The 20477-nt window shown below is 44.4% G+C and overlaps 1 protein-coding gene across 7 annotated transcripts in view; it reads right to left on the bottom strand.

Annotated features, from left to right (window-relative positions):
• Nucleotides 1-13484, bottom strand: part of st6gal1 (ST6 beta-galactoside alpha-2,6-sialyltransferase 1) — a 72377-nt gene extending 58893 nt beyond the window's left edge. For 3 of the 7 annotated variants that reach the window (XM_033031036.1, XM_033031031.1, XM_033031035.1), the window contains exon 1: nucleotides 8429-8601. The gene's annotated coding sequence lies outside the window, so the exon portion shown is untranslated. Of the gene's footprint in view, nucleotides 1-6943; nucleotides 7165-8428; nucleotides 8602-13463 lie in introns of those variants that run through there. The other 4 variants (XM_033031038.1, XM_033031034.1, XM_033031033.1 and 1 more) reach the window with 3 other exon arrangements.
• Nucleotides 13485-20477: the final 6993 nt, after the last annotated feature.

The following is a 20477-nucleotide window of genomic DNA, read 5'->3' as shown; positions in this document are numbered from 1 at the left end:
CACATAATTACATCCACACACACAGGCAAATGTGGGTGAAGTGTCTTGCCCAAGGACACAACGACAGTATGCACTCCAAGCGGGATTCGAACCAGCTACCTTCCGGTTGCCAGCCGAACACTTAGCCCATTGTGCCATCTGTCGCCCTACCATTCACTGTGATGGTCCTACCATGATTAGTGGGAAGTTTTGGTGGAGAGCACGCCTGTCTGATTTCAAATAGCAGTGGAGGTATTATTGTAGAAACAAGGAACTGTAGATGCTGGTTAATACACAAAGGCCACAAAATGTTGGAGTAACTCAGCGTGTAAGAAGGAACTGTAGATGCTGGTTAACAGTGAAGATAGACAGTAAATACTGGAGTAACTCAGCGGGACAGGCAGCATCTCTGGAGAGAAGGAATGAGTGACCCAAAATGTCACCCATTCCTTCTCTCCAAAGATGCTGCCTGTCCCGCTGAATTACTGCGGAGTATCTCAGTAGGTCAGGCAGCATCTCTAGAGAATATGGATTGGATTTGGTTTTGGATCTTGGCCACTCTGCCTATCTGTCCAAGCTTAGTCAAACATTGAGACAAGGAGCTCACTACACACACACACAGGCATCCCATTCCTAATCCGTGCTATTTTTGCCCGAAGAATCATATATTTAAATGGTTGTAGAAATTGACATCTTGCCAGATTATGACATTTATTGTTGTGTTACTCCATTGTTCTGGAACTTTGCATTCTTTAGATTTTAGAGATACACCGAGTCAGTGCCAATCAGCGATTACCTCGCACATTAGAACTATCCTACATACTAGGAACAATTTTCAGAAGCCAATTATCCTACAAACCTGTACGTCTTTGGAATGTGGGAAGAAACTGGAGCACCCGGAGAAAACCCACGCCGTCACGGTGAGAACCTACAAACTCCATACAGACAGCACCTGTAGTCAGGATTGAACCCAGGTCTCCGGTGTTGTAAGGCAGCAACTCTACTACTATGCCACTGCGCCACACAATTTCCTTCTAATGACGGCCTCAGTGTGATGAAAGGGGTCTTCCATTCGCCATAGAGCACATAACCTGTCCCTTGGTCATTATCTCTGCCACTATCTCATTATTACCCTGGGTAAAGATTGTTCCACACTCCCTCGCACCCACCATTGCCTGTCCTTCCTCCACTACTGTTAGAATGTGCCATACTGCAACATTACTGCAATGGCTGATGTGCCATAAGAGCTGATACCCTCCCAGAGTTGTAGATGATACATGTACACACAGATAGTGTAGAATAGTTCTGCAGGTGGTGGGGAACACCAGGTGGCGCCACCTGCAGTGGCAGTGGCTGCCTCGCCAACAGTCTGCCTGTCCTTTCTTCTTTTTGTTATTTTTATATGTGTTAAAAAGTATGTTATACTGTTCTTTGCTTTGTTTTATGTGGGAGTCGGGGGAAACTTTTTTTCAATCTCTAATCTCAACGGAGATATGATTTTGTTCCATATCGTATCTCCGTTCCCACTGAGACTTAACATCGCGGAGTTTGCGCTCCCTTTGCCGGGGATCGAACCTCAAACTGCGGGGCCTGTGGACTTTAACATCGTGAAGCCCGTGGTCTCTGGGTCGACTCGAGGTTCCATGCCGCGGAGAGAGTTTCAACCGCCCCCGACGCTGGAATCTAGATCACCCCAACGGGGGCTTCGATCGTCGGCTGTGGGGGCTTTGACTGCTCCGACTGCTGGAGAACAAAGAGCAAGAAGACTGAACTTTATTGCCTTCCATCACAGTGAGGAATGTGGAATCCACTGCGATGGATGTGTGTGTTAACTCCATAGCTAGAAGATGTATAAATATTGAGAGTTCAAGTCGACTGTCATAGAAACAAAGAAAATATGTGCAGGAGGCCATTCGGCCCTTCGAGCCAGCACCGCCATTCATTGTGATCATGGCTGATCGTCCCCAATCAACAACCAGTGCCTGCCTTCTCCCCATATCCCTTGACTCCACTAGCCCCCAGAGCTCTATCTAACTCTCTCTTAAATCCATCCAGTGATTTGGCCTTCACTGCCCTCTGTGGCAGTGAATTCCACAAATTCACAACCCTCTGGGTGAAAAAATATTTTGTGTGTGTTTTATTTGTCTCATTAGCATAGGAACAAATGTGCAGAGAAAACCCAGAAAGGTGCCTCAAATATCACTGAGTCCAACATTCATAGTTTCAACAGACAGCTAGGCCACTGAGTCAACCAAAGAAAGCAAACTGCTGGAGGAACTCAAGCAGCATCTGTGGAGGCAAAGTGAGAGTCGGTGTTTCAGGTCGAGAGATGGATCAGGACTGAGAGTGCAGAGGGGAGAAGGACAGTAGAAAAAGGTGAGAGGGAGGAGCAAGGTGGGACCAGCATGTGATAGGTAGAACTGGGCACAGAGAAAGATGGGGCCAGGTGGGCAGGAGAGCGGTGGAGTTGGGATACAGTGGCTTGGCTTTCCATAATGATGAAGCCGAATAAAGTTACAAAAATAAGAAGAAATTAAAATAGGTTTCTGGGCTAGCTTACAGCTTATATTTAGTGTCAAATTAGGCTTGCCTCAGGTTGCAGTGTGTGGGATAATAAATACCATAACATGGTCTCCCAAGTGAGGAAGTGACAGAGAAAGAAACAGCTAGTCACACCTTTGAAGTAAGATGCCATAAACCAAATGACCAATGTTTATGAGGGAGGAGGCAATAAAGGAAGAGAGAAACAGCTAGTCACATCTTTGAAGTAAGATGCCATAAACCAAATGGCCTATGTTTATGAGGGGCGAGGTGACGAGAGAGGTTCCAGGGAAGTGGAAAGATAAGATGCCATAAACCAAATGGCCTATGTTTATGAGGGGCGAGGTGACGAGAGAGGTTCCAGGGAAGTGGAAAGATAAGATGCCATAAACCAAATGGCCTATGTTTATGAGGGGCGAGGTGACGAGAGAGGTTCCAGGGAAGTGGAAAGATAAGATGCCATAAACCAAATGACCAATGTTTAGGAGGGACCAAGTGACAGAGAGGAAGCAGCGAAAGAGCTAGGGTGATCTCTTTGAAGATAAAATGACCTAAAACAAATGGCCAATGTTTTTAGTATATCTTGTACCCTGTAAACAAAAGGCCTTTGATGTGATGCCTTTTCCTGTACCTCTGACCATGACTAATGTCTGTGGAATGTGCTAATGTGACAAAGAAACACTATATAATGCGATGTAATTCTGTTGTTCAGAGAAGGGGACCGAGGACAGTCGAGTGTCTATATTGGTCACTTAGCTGGAATTCTCGCTCCCTTCCATCGGCCGATGTTAAGTAAAGTTTTGAACTGGTCTACCAAACAGTTGTGTGGTGTCTGTTTGTTAAGAAGCGAACCTGGTTTAGTAGTTATAAAAGTAACTTTTTCATTGGCGTATACCTTCTGTTTTATTTGGAGAGGTTCCAAGTCTGAAATGAAGACAAGACGTTGCTAATCTATCTAACTCTATCTATCTAACTCTAACTCTATCTAACTCGATCTATCTATCGAATACAACAATAATGGTGAAGGGGGAAATATTTGATAGGAATCTGAGGGGTAACTTTTTCACACAAAGGGTGGTGGATGTATGGAACTTGCTGCCAGAGGAGGTAGTTGAGGTAGTTGAGACCCTACTTCAGACTCGACCTGAAACATCATCTACTCCTTCTCTCCAGAGTTGCTGCCTATCCCGCTGAGTTACTCCAGCATTTTGTGTCTATCTTCGATTTAAACCAGCATCCACAGTTCTTTCCTATACATTTTGGCTGGTACATAGATAGGACAGGTATAGAGGGATATGGGCCAAAGGCAGGCAAGTTGGACAAATGTAGATGGGACACCTGGCCGGTGTGGGCAAGTTGGGCCAAAGGGTCTGTTTCCATGGTGTAGGACTATGACTAACAGCCAACAGGTCTGGCAACATCTATACGGAGAGAAAAAGAGTTAACGTTTCAGAATGGCATGAAAGATTAACTGTGTTTGCCCTTCTAGAAATGCTGCCTAACCTGAGTACTTTGAAATATTTTGTGATTTTAATACAATGGGGCGTATGCAATCTTGGCAAATCAAGCCATGCCCCCCCCCCACTACATTAACAATCCTAGCTCTCACCATAGTGTACTCACTCCCTCCCATCCCATGTTTAGGGAGGCAATAGCTGACTTTAACCAGTGCAGTCATGCTTTAACTAGCGGTGGCCAATAAGCAGCACTATTCTCACTGCCTGGCAGCTGGACTTATTGACATTAAAAATGCTCAATTATCAGTGAGCTGCCTGCATTGAAATCAATAGGTACAGAGGCCACACGCAAAGTGGAGGAACAGTACATTGTATTCTGCCAGGGTAGTTTACAACCCAACAATATGAACACTGAACTCTACAATTTTACGTAACAAACCAACAAGCCTACATACCCGCTTGTGTCCCCCCCCCTCTATCTTCTCCCCCTTCTCTTCCCTGTACCCCACCTGCATGTGCACCCCTTTCCCCTGCACACCTTCCTCTGGCCTCACATTTGATGCCTCTTTTCTCCTGACCTCACAGCCTTTTGTCTCCTTTTTATCTCTGGCCTTTGTCCACCCATCTGCCACAACCCACCTGACCTGAATCTACCTATTTTCTGGCTTGGTCCTGCTCCTACCTCTCTTCCAGCTTTTGTCCCCCAACTACAATCAGTCTGAAGAGTCCCGACATGAAACGTCCCACAGAGGAGGACGTTTGTGTATTAATCAGCATCTACAGTTCCTTGTGTCAGCTCACCCTAGTCATTATCTTCAGATTTAATCTGCTTCATGTCTAATGCTATATTTTAGCATTCCGTGTTGAAAGTAGCTGGATAAAATGTTTCACAAATAATGACCTTGAATCTTACAGACTGCTCCATACTTTTTGTATTTCAAAAGTGTGTGTGGCTTCATCCAGGATTGCATTCTTTGAACGTTAGAGGCTAAATCATTGTAATTCTTTTAATTACATCCACAACATGAGTAATGAAACAAAATGCAGAGGAAATGAATTGCATGAAAGCCCCCCTGTACAAGAGATTCTCATGTTTCATCAGCTCTATGGGCTGTGTATTGCGGAGGTAGAGGGAAAATAGATAAGAAAATTGCAGTTTGACTAAACATAAATTGGCAAAAGGAAATAGCCCTTTCATCACCAAACACAGCACTGAAGGACTCGAGTTAATTGCAGCAAATGATGGAATCTTAATCAGACTAGTGAAAGCCATCGTCAGTAGAGCCTAAATCTGCAATGCAGACAAAGCACTCTAGTCATCCTGCCTCTCTGTTGCATTGCAATGTAGAAGCCCACGTTTACTCTGAGGAAGCTTGCTACATCCCCACAGGAAGATGTAACAATGAAAGTAAGTTGGCGGGAAAACAGTAGAAGCATGAACACTGTCTACACAACCCAATTACAAACCTGGTCATTTTACTTCCTTTACCACATTTCACAGATTTACAAGGTAGCAACTCGTGAACTTTGGCAATGTAGAAACTTGCATGGATATTAAATAATTTAGCAACAAATTTTCAGGAGATCTAAAGGCGATCTCCAACATGTTTAATCTCCAACATGTAGATTTTGGTTGTTTATGAGAAAGATTTTTTCATAAATTAAAAGGAAATTACAATCAAAGAACCTTACATAAATTAAGCCAGAGAATGTAGACAAAAGTGCTGGAGAAACTCAGCGGGTGCAGCAGCATCTATGGAGCGTAGGAAATAGGCAACGTTTTGGGCCAAAACCCTTCTTAAGCCAGATAACATTTGTACAATGAGAACTGAACTTAATAGTTATAAATGACAAACTTCCTAAGTAATTGCTGAAGGGTATTAAATAAAATACATCCATTTATTGTGATTCACCTGCAGAACTGACCATATAGAGGTCAAGATAGGAAAAGCTGTAAAATCAAAGAGAAAACTTAGATATTGTGAATGTTGGTCATGAACAAAGTCGATATTTGAAGACTGCTTCAAGGTTGGATACCAAACAGTGCAAATGGGCTCTGTGACCGTTTCCATTCTGGAAAATCTTAAAAAAATCCTGGAGCACTTTGTTACCAGTGCCCATGCTCCATGATGCAGAATGTAGGCTTTACAGCCTGGCTCCTTATACAACAGCCGTGGATCTCCTCCTGTCACCTGCCCAATAATGATTTTATTTGGAGCTTTTATCGCATGGTATCATTTTGGATTTAGCTGGACCATACATGCTCTCTCTATTCGTGCCTGATGTCATATCACTAGGTTGCACAGTGATAGAGACCTGGGTTCGATCCCGACTACAGGATCATTTCTGTACAATGTTTGTACATTCTCCCGGTGACGTTCTCCAGTTTCCATGCACACTCCAAAGACGTGCAGACATCACCATCTGCATTGAGTAGTTAGTGCTGACCAGAACCTTAACTGAAACAGCCATATGAATCCTACATTGTGAGAATCAGATCCATTATAGGGTATTCTGCAGTAAAGGATTCAACTTATGACTCACTGAATAATTTTTTATCATGTAAGCCGACATGTCAGAGAAGTTATTAAATACTCTCCATTTACAAGGTTGAGTGCAACTCTAAAAATAAGCCAACTCGACAAGAACGGAGACAGTCAACAAGAACAAAGCCAGTGTGTGGTATATCACATCTACAAGATGCCCTCCAGCAACTTGCCAAGGCTTCTACATCATTATGGTAAAGTAAGGTGCAACAGGAATTTGGTGACACCACCATCCACCAAAACCCCGACAAATTGTGAACTATTCTGACATGGAGTTAAAATGCTGGAGCTCCCTACCTAGTAATATTGTTGGAGCACATTCACTCTGTGCTATGCAATAGAACTGGACGACAAGGGGATAGGAAATAACTGTTGGCTTTCCCACCCTCCATAAATCTGCCCATAAAGGTATTTGCAAACCTTGACCACTCAATGCAGATCAGTGAAGTTCTTGCAACGCCGCATCGATATCCACAAGCTCCAGATCTTGTCAATGTTCTCAACAACTCTCTGCGACAGCTGCCATTCAAGTATATGCCCAGATGACTTCTGGCACTTGGAGTTAAAGGATATCTTATGTACTTTGAATTCTTCCTGCTCCAAAGCATGTTGGGAAGGCATTAATTACATTATTTAAATTAATGACAGTGCTGCCCAAAGATCTTATAGCGGAGCTCCGCTATAAGATCTTTGGTGCTGCCGGTCCACTAATTCTGTACAGTCTTTGCATGTCAATGGTCAATGTCCACCTGATATCCTAACATTCAAAAATCTTGAAGCCTTTTCCTCATCATGGAAATGTTTCCCTAATCAGGTTAACCCAGTGTGATTGTGAACTCCTGCTCCAGTAACATTGTATTTCTCCTTTAAAGACAGCAAATGAAGTTTAAAGCAATGCAGACTAGCTTTAAATGGTGTTATTCACGAATGCCATCTCCTGCTGCTGTGCCAGCTAAAGGACAATCACTGACTTTCAGCAAGACGCTAACCATTGTAAAGGCAGTGCAACATTAGTGGACGGCTGGAGTGTAATCAATGCTAGATTAAATTAACATACCTCCCAATCTTGATTTTAAGGCCACCAAATTTAGCTCTGAAGTTTTTAAATAACACAGCATTGATTAAAAAGACGAGCACAGAAATAAACCACTGATGAAACCTTCAATTTCACTCAGACATATCCAGAAGTCCTCTTGCAAAAATATTCCAGCCTTCATCTCGCTAGGTTTTGCAGCTAATATTCACAGTTCTGAGTTCCCACCGTTGATGGTGCATTCATATCGTTTGTGGAACTATAATGGATTGCAAACTTGCACAGCCTGGAGACAAACATCAAGTTCAACATGGAAAAACCCCCAGCTTTAGTTCTTTATACACCAGTTCTGGTAAACTGCATACTTTCATATTTCATTTTGAAAAACAAAACAACGGAAAACATTTGCAACATATTCGATTTCTGTAGCGTAGAAACGTTTAATTCCCCGCATAAAGGAAGACACGAACAAAGCCATCCGCTCAAATGATGCATTTCTCAGCTATTTTCACGAGCAGCAACTAAACGGTAGGAAATGCATATGCAAGACAACGCCGTCTACAGATACCAAAAAAAGAGTTCCAATGAATGCAGGAACTGGACTAAGAGTTACAATAAGGCCAAGGTTTTTAAAACAAAAATGTAAATAGTATCAGAGATAACAACTGATTAGATACCACATTGCAATAGGCTGTGAAATTTGAATCAAATAATATTTTAGACCGTCAACTCTGCTCAGTTATTTTAAAAGAATAGTTCGTGCCCAAACCCTTGGAATTGGCAAGTTTGTACGGGAACTTTTCACAGTCTGAGTAAGAACATCTTGGCAATTGAACAATAAAAGAAAATGGTCGAAAATTTGGAGTACTTACTTGAGAAACTGTTTCCCCATGTATTTCTGAAGGTTGTTAGTAAAGTACTGTCTACTCACTATCATTCTGCAAGCGATAAAACAAATGCAGAATTACTGTATTCAACTCAAAACCACTGAACTTCACACACACTGCAATCAGGTCACACCTTGTCTCGTGTTTGACATCAGAATACAGCAACAAAGGGACGGGAGGGGAGCTGGGGGGCTCAATGGTAAATTATCTGTTTCTCGTATCACCATTCCTTACAAAAACTGAGGCGGTTGGGTGGCAAAATAAAAAGTCACTACAACTATAGTTCACTTTGCCTTCAATCAGAAAGTTCCCCTTGATAGATTGTTGTTGTCAAAGATGAAAGTCACAAGCTTTTAAAGTTGTGATGGCTTATGATTAAAAAGTGTCAGGATTTAAATACACACTTCTTCTTCCCCCCCCCCCCAGCTTATTTGCCCTTGTCACACACTGATGATCTCTCTACGACCTCCTACATTCCTCTCACTTTCTGGCCTTCTACCTTCTCTCGTCTCTTTCATTTCTGACCGACATTGCAACATTTGGCATTTTTGACTTCTCCACTCCCTCGCTCCCTCTGAACGCACAGCCCTCCCACTCACTCTCCACCAATCTCAACCTTGCATCAAACCTGCCTGCAGTCAAAGGTGGTGCATTGGGTCCAGCAAACTGACCACTACCTTTCTGAGGCCAGGCGCCAGCTCTCGGACACCTGCTCACACCCACCTCTTGCCTACGATCTGACCGATGAACACCAGGACACTGACTCCTAAACCATCATAGATCTTATACTTTTGGCAACCTCCCATCCACAGTCTCAAAACCGTTAGTTCTCCAACCCCACACTGCCCTTTACTACATCCTACCCAAACAGGACTGCCTGGCTCTGCCTGCTCCTGCCCCACCTAATATATCTCCCTCATACCATATAACCATATAACCATATAACAATTACAGCACGGAAACAGGCCATCTCGGCCCTACAAGTCCGCGCCGAACAATTTTTTTCCCTTAGTCCCACCTGCCTGCACTCATACCATAACCCTCCATTCCCTTCTCATCCATATGCCTATCCAATTTATTCTTAAATTATACCAACGAACCTGCCGCCACCACTTCCACTGGAAGCTCATTCCACACCGCTACCACTCTCTGAGTAAAGAAGTTCCCCCTCATGTTACCCCTAAACTTCTGTCCCTTAATTCTGAAGTCATGTCCTCTTGTTTGAATCTTCCCTATTCTCAAAGGGAAAAGCTTGATCACATCAACTCTGTCTATCCCTCTCATCATTTTAAAGACCTCTATCAAGTCCCTCCTTAACCTTCTGCGCTCCAGAGAATAAAGACCTAACTTATTCTTGATCTGTCTTGTCCCCCCTTCCCATCTACATCTGGGACGTAACACACTCTTCTGCACTTAAATCACTTCCAATACCTTGTCCTCCGCTGTCTCATCTATGCCATGGATGTCCAGTCCCTTCACACTTCCACTCCCCTTCAGACATCAAAGCCCTTGGTTTTTACCTAGAACAGAGACCAAAGCATTTTCCTCTACTAACACGTATAGGGAGGATCTGCAGATGTTGGTGTATACCAAAGATGAACACAAAAAGCTGGAGTAACTCAGCAAGTCAGGCAACATGTCTGGAGAAAATGAATAGGTGCCATTTCGAGTCAGATGGACACTACAAACACTCTCCTTTGTCTACGGAGACCATAGGGAGATTATCAGTGTGTGACAAGGACATCTTGTCCTCAACCTCTACAACTTTTGTTTTGATACCTCTCACTTTCTTCAAATCTAAGATACAGCCATGGGCACTCACATAGACCCCAGCTTCAAATCTAAGATACAGCCATGGGCACTCACATAGACCCCAGCTTCAAATCTAAGATACAGCCATGGGCACTCACATAGACCCCAGCTATACTCTGGCTGCTCCATTCAAACCTTGACCCCAGTCCCCAATACTTTGCCTGCAACATTAACAATTGCTTTGGCGTTGCTTCCTGGACCTGTATGGAAATAGTCAATTTCATCAACTTCACTAACTTCCACCCTGCCCTCAAATTCACTTGGACCATCTCTTACACATCTCTGACCTTTCTTGATTTATTTGTCTCCATGTCCACTACCTTGCATTACAGCTTTTCCAACCCAGCTTCTTGCAAGGAACCATCCCTTTCTTGCAGTTTCTCAATCTTTGCCGCAAGCGCAGAATCTTGCAGAATAGAAACATAGAAACATAGAAAATAGGTGCAGGAGTAATAATAATAATAATACATTTTATTTATGGGCGCCTTTCAAGAGTCTCAAGGACACCTTACAAAAATTGAGCATGTATAGGAAAAACATGTAAGGGGAATGAAATAAATAGTAGAGACATGACTAGTACACAAAGTAAAGACAGAATTCAATACAAAACACAGCATGAGGCAATTAATGCACAGATGAAAAGGGACGGGGACGTGGGGCTAAGGATAGGCAGAGGTGAAGAGATGGGTCTTGAGGCGGGACTGGAAGATGGGGAGGGACACGGAATTGCGGATCAGTTGGGGGAGGGAGTTCCAGAGCCTGGGAGCTGCCCTGGAGAAGGCTCTGTCCCCAAAACTGCGGAGGTTGGACTTGTGGATGGAGAGGAGACCGGCTGATGTGGATCTGAGGGACCGTGAGGGTTGGTAGGGGGAGAGGAGGTCAATGAGATATGTGGGGGCCAGATGGTGGAGGGCTTTGTAGGTGAGGACCAGGATTTTGTAGGTGATCCGGTGGGAGATGGGAAGCCAGTGAAGTTTTTTGAGGACTGGAGTGATGTGATGCCAGGATTTGGTGTGGGTGATGAGTCGGGCGGCTGCGTTCTGGACCAGTTGGAGTCGGTTGATGTAGGTGGAGCTGATGCCAAGGAGAAGTGAGTTGCAATAGTCCAGTCGGGAGGAGATGAAGGCATGGATGAGTCTTTCAGCAGCAGGCGGTGTGAGAGAGGGTCTGAGTTTGGCGATGTTGCGGAGATGAAAGAAGGAGGTTTTAATGACATGGCGGATGTGAGGCTCAAGGGAGAGGGTGGAATCAAAGATCACGCCAAGGTTGCGGGCCTGGGGAGATGGGGAGACAGTGGTGCCGTCGATGGTGAGAGTGGGGTTATTGATTTTGCTAAGTGTGGCTTTGGAGCCTATGAGGAGGAATTCTGTCTTATCGCTGTTGAGTTTGAGGAAATTATGTTGCATCCAGGTTTTTATAGCTGACAAACAGGAGTTGATATGGGAGAGGGGGGGGTTGTGGGGGGATTTGGTGCCAAGGTAAATCTGGGTGTCATCAGCGTAACAGTGGAATTCCAGATTGAAGTGGCGGAGTATCTGACCAAGGGGGAGGATGTAGATGATGAAGAGGAGGGGGCCGAGTACGGAGCCTTGGGGAACGCCTTGAGTGACTGCGGCTGTAGCAGAGGTGTGGTTGTGGAGAGAGATGAACCATCCGAATGGCCTACTCCTACAGGAGTAGGCCATTCGGCCCTTCTAGCATGCACCGCCATTCAATATGATCATGGCTGATCATCCAACTCAGTATCCTGTACCTGCCTTCTCTCCATACCCCCTGATCCCTTTAGCCACAAGGGCCACATCTCAGCTCCCTCTTAAATATAGCCAATGAACTGGCCTCAACTACCTTCTGTGGCAGAGAATTTCACAGATTCACCACTCTCTGTGTGAAAAATGTTTTTCTCATCTCGGTCCTAAAAGATTTCCCCCTTATCCTTAAACTGTGACCCCTTGTTGTGGACTTCCCCAACATCGGGAACAATCTTCCTGCATCTAGCCTGTCCACACCCCTTAAGAATTTTGTAAGTTTCTATAAGATCCCCCCTCAATCTTCTAAATTCTAGCAAGTAATAATGAAAGGCATAGATAGAGTGGATGTGGAAAGAATGTTTCCACTAGTGGGAGAGTCTAGGACCAGAGGTCACAGCGTCAGAATTAAAGGGCGCTCTTTTAATAAGGAGGTGAGGTGGAACTTCTTTAGTCAGAGGGTAGTTAATCCGTGGAATTTATTGCCACAGAGGGCTGTGGAGGCCGTCAGGGAATATTTTCAAGGCAGAGATCGACAAATTCTTGATTAGAATAGGTGTCAAGGGTTATGGGGAGAAGGCAGGAAAATGGGATTAGGAGGCAGAGATCAGCCATGGTTGAATGGTGAAGTAGACTCGATGGGCCGAATGGCCTAATTCTACTCCTATAGCTTGTGAACTTGAACGTGCTGCAAGGTGGGGTTTTCCATTCCAGGACATCTTCATGAAACATAGTTCTTTCCCCCTCGACCCATCAGGTCTGCTCCGCCAATCTATCATATCTGAGCACTTCAACTCCCCCTCCCATTCCCAGTCCGACCTCTCTGTCCTGGGTCTCCTCCATTGCCAGAGTGAGCAACAGCGGAAATTGGAGGAACAGCACCTCATATTCCGTCTGGGGTCCTTGCGCCCTTATGGCATCAACATTGAATTCCCCCAATTTGGCTAGCCTGTGCTGTCCCCTCCCCTTCCTTCACCCTCTAGCTGTCTCCTCCCACCCTCCCATCCGCCCGCCCTCGGGCTCCTCCTCCTCCCTTTTTCCTTCTTTCTTTCCCCACCCCCCATCAGTCTGAAGAAGGGTTTCGGCCCGAAACGTCGCCTATTTCCTTCGCTCCATATATGCTGCTGCACCCGCTGAGTTCCTCCAGCAATTTTGTGTACCTTCGATATTCCAGCATCTGCAGTTCCCTTTTGAACACTTTATCATATCTGATCTATTCCCTATCCCCCCATTCCCCCTCCCCCCCCCCCCCCCCTCCCCCCCCCCCCCCCTCCCTCTTAGTTATCTATGGTTCATATTGTCCAATCTAGTCCTGTCCCCACATATATTTAACCACTCTAGGGGAAAGGAGAACAGGGCAGACTTTAAATCCATTTCATTTGCAGTATCCAAAATGACAACACATCTGATAACAGTTTGATAATTTATAAAGCCATTCTGAAAGAAACAAAAGTCCAAATTACCTGTTACCGGTTCAGCTTCATTATGATTTTTGTTTCTGCTTCAATGGTGCTTAATTTATCAATGATGTTTACTTTTATGGATGTTTATTCAAGCTGACCTTTACTTATTTGCACATTACTGCAATGTGGATTAGTAGCAGTAGTACTGATTGCTTCATGTCCAGAAGCAGTTATCTGTGGCCTGACCTGTCCCCTGCCTTTGATATCATTAACCACACCTTCTGCAAAGCTTTCAGCTGGATGGTGCCTTCTCCACCCCATTCCATTCTTTTCTGTCCAGTTATGTCCAGATCATTTAGTCATAAAAGCATTGAGCCTTGCAGTGTGGAAACAAGCTCGTCGGCCCAACTTGCCCACACCGGCCAACATGTCTCACCTGTTTGCATTTGGCTCATATCCCTCTATACCTGTCCTATCCATGTACCTGTCTAAATGTTTCTTAAACATTGCAATAGTACCTGCCTCAACTACCTCCTCCAGCAGCTCATTCCATACACCTATCACCATTTGCGTGAACATTTTACCCCTCAGGTTCCTATTAAATATTTCTCCCCTCACTTTAAACTTATGTCCTCTGGTTCTAGATTCCCCTACTCTGGACAAGAAACTCTGTGTGTTTACCCAATCTATTCCTCTCATGATTTTGTACATCTCTATAAGACCTCTACACCCCTCATCCTCCTGTGATCCAAGGAATAGAGTCCTAGCCTGCTCAACCTCTCCCTATAACTCAGGCCCTTGAGTCCTGGCAACATGCTCCTATCCTCATTTCCTACAATGATGCCTCTCCCTACTCCTGCATTGCAATCCTCAGACATATCCTTGACTTTACCTGGTTTCATCCGTGTGCTGCCTCTTACCAATTTCAAAACAAAGGTGTAGAAACCTGTAACAATCCACCTGGTTGGCATTCCACAAATGTATTCATAGCAGCTCCATCCACTCAGCAGAGATTCTAGATGTTGCTCCTAGGTTTGGGTTATATTATTACTGTGGTACAGTGAAAAGCTTTGTTTTGCTTGCTATCCAGATAGCTCAGATTTGGACTTTAGACTTTTGTGATACAGCAAGGAAACAGCCCCTTCAGCCCACAGAGTCTGCACCGACCAGCAATCACCCCGCACACCAGCACTATCCTACACACTAGGGACAATTCACAATTTCTACTAAAACCAATTAACCTATAAGCCTCTAGGTCTTTGGAGTGTGGGAAGAAACTGGAGCGCCCAGAGAAAACCCATGTGGTCACGGATAGATCATACAAACTCCGTACAGTCAGCAGCCATAGTCAGGATTAAACTCGGGTCTCTGGCACTGTAAGGCAGCGGCTCAAGCCCTACACCATTGTGAACGGTGACACAATGGTAGAGTTGCTGCTTTACAGTGGCAGAGGCCCTGGTTCAATCCAGATATACCATACATAAATACAATCAAGTAAGACTCAAGAACAGTAGATACTGTAGATCAAAGGGGGGAATACAGAGTGCAGAATATAGTTAAATGGTCCTGTACTTACAGTGCAAAAGAGGTTCAAAAGAGTTGAGTGATTGTATCAAATGATAGTAGATCCTTCTCTGGGAAGAGCATGCAGAGTCGCCAGTCTCTGGCGACATTTTAAGAACAATAATGAATGTTGTTACCAGAGTATGATGTGAAATGTTGATGAAAACAGTGCAGCAGGCATGGCTGTGATTCCATATCCTTTCTTGGACATTAAAGAAATTAATGGATACTGGATTATTAAAGGTAAGGTGGCAACGAGGTTCTGATCTTGTAATTCTTGTATTTGCCTGGGAAATGAGTAACACCTGCTTTTAAACCAGATAAATATCCTCTTCCTTTACCGCACCCATGCTCAACACAAGGAAGACAATGTTCTTCGAGCGTGGAAGCTTAACAGGGAAAATCTACAAACACGTTTTAACACTAACTCATTTTCTAAACACTAAAGGCAATAGTTACACACACACCAAGGACGTATAAGGCAGAGAGACACAAAAGTTCAAACAACTTTTACTACAGAAATATCAGAGGTTCTAATCCTTTATTTTCGCATTCATAGAAACATAGAATCATAGAAAATAGGTGCAGGAGTAGGCCATTCGGCCCTTCGAGCCTGCACCGCCATTCAATATGATCATGGCTGATCATCCAACTCAGTATCCTGTACCTGCCTTCTCTCCATACCCCCTGATCCCTTTAGCCACAAGGGCCACATCTAACACCCTCTTAAATATAGCCAATGAACTGGCCTCAACTACCTTCTGTGGCAGAGAATTCCACAGATTCACCACTCTCTGTGTGAAAAATGTTTTTTTCATCTCGGTCCTAAAAGATTTCCCCCTTATCTTTAAACTGTGATTTTTCATTTTTCAGGATGCGGATATCACAGATGCGATTTGTTTTAATTGTCCATCCCTGATTATCTTTGCAGACAGTGACAATGAGTCACCTTCTATAACAACTGCAGTATTACCAAGTTAATACCAGAGCTTTCTGAGTGTCTGAAGAAGGGTGTCGACCTGAAACAGCACCCATTTCTTTCTCTCTAGAGGTGTTGCCTGTTCTACTCCGGAATGTTGTGTTTATCTTTGGTGTAAACCAGCATCTGCAGTTCCTTCCTGCACAGTCTTTCTAGGTGGAGCAGCTATTCACTTCCAGTCTGGTGTCCTGCTTTCAGTAATCGCAATACGGCTTCCTTTATACAAATAAAGTGAAAAAGCAGATTGGATGATCACTTTGCAAAGCCCTTATCCTAAGTCCACAACAGCAATCCTGAACTTCAAGTTGCTGGCCACATTCACTTTCCATCCCATTCCCCCTCTGCCTATCTTCCCATGGAGTCCTGCAATGCAGGCTAGAGGATCAACTCCTCATATTCTGTCAGGGCGGGGGCATCTCAACCTTCCAGAGTCAGGAGTGTGTCGTCCATCTTTAGGTAACCCATTCTTTCTGTCTGTACGAACATTTTCCATTTCTGCCTTTTGTGATTTTGGCTAAGTTTGTTCTTTTCCACTGGAACCCACAAGCAGCTGTGAATGCATCACAACCCTGCTATAAGCAACACATATCACAGACAAGGAAGCATTATCAGCCTCTATCTTCCTCATTATCCATTTACTCTGGTCCCATCTTACAAATTCTCTCTGGTGTAGTTTGCAACTTACCATTTTCACCATTTTTTAAATTATTCTTTCTGAGTACTCATGCCTATAATGTTAACTGTTACTCTTTCCACAGAATCTGCCTGACCTCCTGAGTGTTTCTAGCATATTTTGGTTTTTAATTTCAGATTTCCTGCAGCCTGTTTATATCCCACTCCTCACCATCCTCTTCTCGCTTCACGATGCTCCCAAGTTTTATTTCATCCACAAATGTAGAAGCTGTGGTTTGTACATTGCAGTCCAGGTCATTAATACAGTTCAATTGGTTCTTTATAGTCACGTATGCACAGTGCAGTGAAATTCCTTTGCACCACTCACAAAATGCACAGTTGCTATATTTTGGTGCTGTTTACAAAGAAAAAGTCCAAAGTCCGGTCCACATGTCGGAAGTGCTGGAATGCCCCGGATCCAGGTAAGCCCCAGGTTGCTGCAGGTCCACGACCCAACATCCCTCTCCTCGTCCGACCACCTCTGTGTCCAGTGGGGGCGCCTCCTATGGCCGACCTTGAAGGCACTGGAGCCAAAGACGTACAGGTTTGTCGGTTAATTGGCTTGGTATAAATGTAAATTGTCCCTAGTGTGTGTGGGATAGTGTAAGTGTGCAGGGATCGCTGATCGGTGCGGACTCGGTGGGCTGGAGGGCCTGTTTCCGCGCTGTATCTCTAAACTAAATACCTGAAATACCCTCTCCCACTGGCCCACTCTTCGCGTCCGTCGTCACCAGTGACTCCCTCCTCGACTATCCAGTCTTTGGGCCGCAGCTTCCCCCTGCAAGCAGCGGCCTGCCGGACCCTTCTTCACAGCGTCTAACCAGGCCTGCCAACACACGTGAAACAGTGAACTCAGCATCCATCCTTGGCCAACTACTCTATTCACCTTCTTCCAGTTGGAGACACCACTATTCACCAAGACTCTTGTCGTTTATTACCAAGCTAACTTCATGCCCTCGCTATCTATGTCCCTTTTATGCCATGTGTTTCAACATCGCTGATTAGCCTTGTTAGGTGGCATTTTATCAAAGGCTTTTGGAAGTCCATGTACACCACATTGGCTGCATTACCCACATCAACTCCATCTGTTCTTCCAAAAACTATCAAATTGATTAAACATATTTTTTCTTCATCAAATCCCCCAGATGACCATTAATCCTGTCACACATCAATGCCAAAATTAAATTGACTGGCCTGGAGTTATTAGGCTTGTTCCTTCGTCACCTTTTGAGCAACATAGTAATCTTTGCTGCTCTCTAAACCTCTGGTACCACTCCGTTCCAGAGCTTTGGAAGATCATGGTGTCAATGATTTTCTCCTGTACTTCCCCTCAAATTGCTCGGGTGCATCTCCATGCTATCAATGTTACATATCCAGGCTCTCAGCTATCTGTTCCTTCTATATTACTTTGTATCTAGCTTCAAGGGTGCTTTCAATCTTGATAACATCCATGTGCAAGTTCCCATTTTTATCCTTAATGGTTACTTTGCATTTGATAAAGCACTTGTTACAACCAGTTGAAAACAATTTGGAAATGGAGCCTGAGCTAAGCAATAATTCTCCTGTTTATGTTATTATAAACCCAATGCCTGATTCATTGGGTGATCCTAAGCAATAAGGTACACATGCCTCATTTCATGTCTGAAGAAGGGTTTCGGCCTGAAACGTTGTCTATTTCCTTCGCTCCATAGATGTTGCTACACCCGCTGAGTTTCTCCAGCATTTTTGTCTGCCTGCCTCATTTCATATTGGGCTCATTGGAGCCCATTTGTCACAGTATAAACCAACTATTAGGTTTTTGTTTTCTTTCCCTTGTATGGAATATACCAGTAAAAAATATTATTAAAGTACAAATCACCGACTAATATCAACACTGTTCATATCTCCTCATTATCACCTTTTCCACAGACAACAATGGATCATTGTGGGCTCCACCATTCCCAAAGGTGGGCTTATATTCACTGGAATTTAGAAGGATGAGAGGGAATCTTATAGAAACATATACAATTCTTAAGGGATTGGACAGGCTAGCCGCAGGAAAAATGTTCCCGATGTTGGGGGAGTCCAGAACCAGGGGTCACAGTTTAAGAATAAGGGGTAGGCCATTTAGGACTGAGATGAGGAAAAACTTTTTCATCCAGAGAGTTGTGAATCTGTCGAATTCTCTGCCACAGAAGGCAGTGGAGGCCAATTCACTGGATGTTTTCAAGAGAGAGTCAGATGTAGCGCTTAGGGCTAATGGAATCAAGGGACATGAGGAGAAAGCAGGAACGGGGTACTGATTTTGGATGATCAGCTATTATCATATTAAATGGTAGTGCTGGCTCGAAGGGCCGAATGGCCTAATCCTGCACCTATTTTCTCTGTTTCTATGTTTCTTTGTTGATGCTGGCTTTGATCTGTTCTTTTCGTACCTTTCATTCATTTGGCCTTTGTACCTTTTCATACCTCTATTTTTCACTCTCCCCTGACTCTCAGTCTGAAGAAGGGTCTCAACCTGAAACATGCTGCCTGACCCGCTGAGTTACTCCAGCATTTTGTAATATCTTCAATTTCATATTAATACAAGTATCAGTCCAAGCAATGTTGCTATGCAGCTAACAATGAAAAGCAAGATGTACATGCTGGTCAAATTTCCACACTATTGTTTCTATGCCTATTACCTATTAAATGATCACAAAGCAGGGCAGAGACAGAGTCTGGCAAAATAAAACAGAATACGTCCTTCCAGTTGAGAGTTAGTACACTGTTTCTTTTTATTAACCCGTTCCCACTGATTTACTTAGTCTCACATGCTCAAGCACAAATTTGCATTGTTTCAACTGCTACATTGCCAGCAGATTTAGTTCTAAAGACACATTTATTTAGTTCTATTTTTTTTGCATTTTCGCCAGAAGCATAAACTGCTCCCAAGGTTAAGCAGGTCACTCAACCTGTTAAAAATAGCAATTAGTTTTAGTTTTAGCTTTAGAGATACAGTTTAGTTTTAGAGGTACAGCATGGGAACAGCCCCTATGGCCTACCAGGTCCAAGCCGATCACAGATCACCCATTCACACTAGTTCTATGCTATCCCACATTCTCATCCACTCCGCACACACTAGGGGCAATTTTACAGAGGCCATTAACCTGCAAACCCGTACGTCTTTGGGATGTGGGAGGAAACCAAAGCACAGTGCGGCACAGTGGCGCAGCGGTAGAGTTGCTGCCTTTCAGCGCCAGAGACCCGGGTTCGATCCGGACTATAGGTGCTTGTTTGTACGGAGTTTGTACGTTCTCCCCGTGAACCGTGGGGTTTTCTCCAGGATCTCTAATCATAATCAAAATCACACTTATGCAACATATCAGGAATTTGATTTGCCATACAGTCATCCCAATAGAAAGCAACAGAACACATAAAATACATTTTAACTTAAACATCCACCACAGTGACTCCTCCACATTCCTCACTGTGATGGAATTCGAAAAAAAGTTCAATATCTTCCCTTCTTTGTCCTCCAGCGGTCGGGGGCCTCTAACCTTCCATTAACGGGACAATCTTACTCCCGTAGCCGGCAGTCGGGGCCTCCGCGTCGGGGCGATCAAGCTCCTGCATCAGGGGGGAAATCTCAGTTCCCCCGCACCGGGCGATCCGACCCCGGGTCGGGGCTGGTCGAACGTTGAGCGGCTTTTGAAGCTTCCCAACATCGGACTCAACCCGAGACTGCGAGCTCCTTAATGTTAAAGTTCACAGGCCGCGGTTGGAGTGTCGATCCCAGGCAAGGAATCGGCTCCGATGGTAAGTCCACGTCCCCGTGGTGGGGCTCAGAGTCAGTCACGAGCAAGGCCTCCAGCTCCACGATCCGGAAAACAATCGCATCT

This window comes from Amblyraja radiata, chromosome 13 (assembly GCF_010909765.2).
Source record: "Amblyraja radiata isolate CabotCenter1 chromosome 13, sAmbRad1.1.pri, whole genome shotgun sequence".
Lineage (NCBI taxonomy): Eukaryota > Metazoa > Chordata > Chondrichthyes > Rajiformes > Rajidae > Amblyraja > Amblyraja radiata.
Note: the sequence above shows the minus strand (reverse complement) of the source record. Positions and strands in the feature narration are given on the sequence as shown.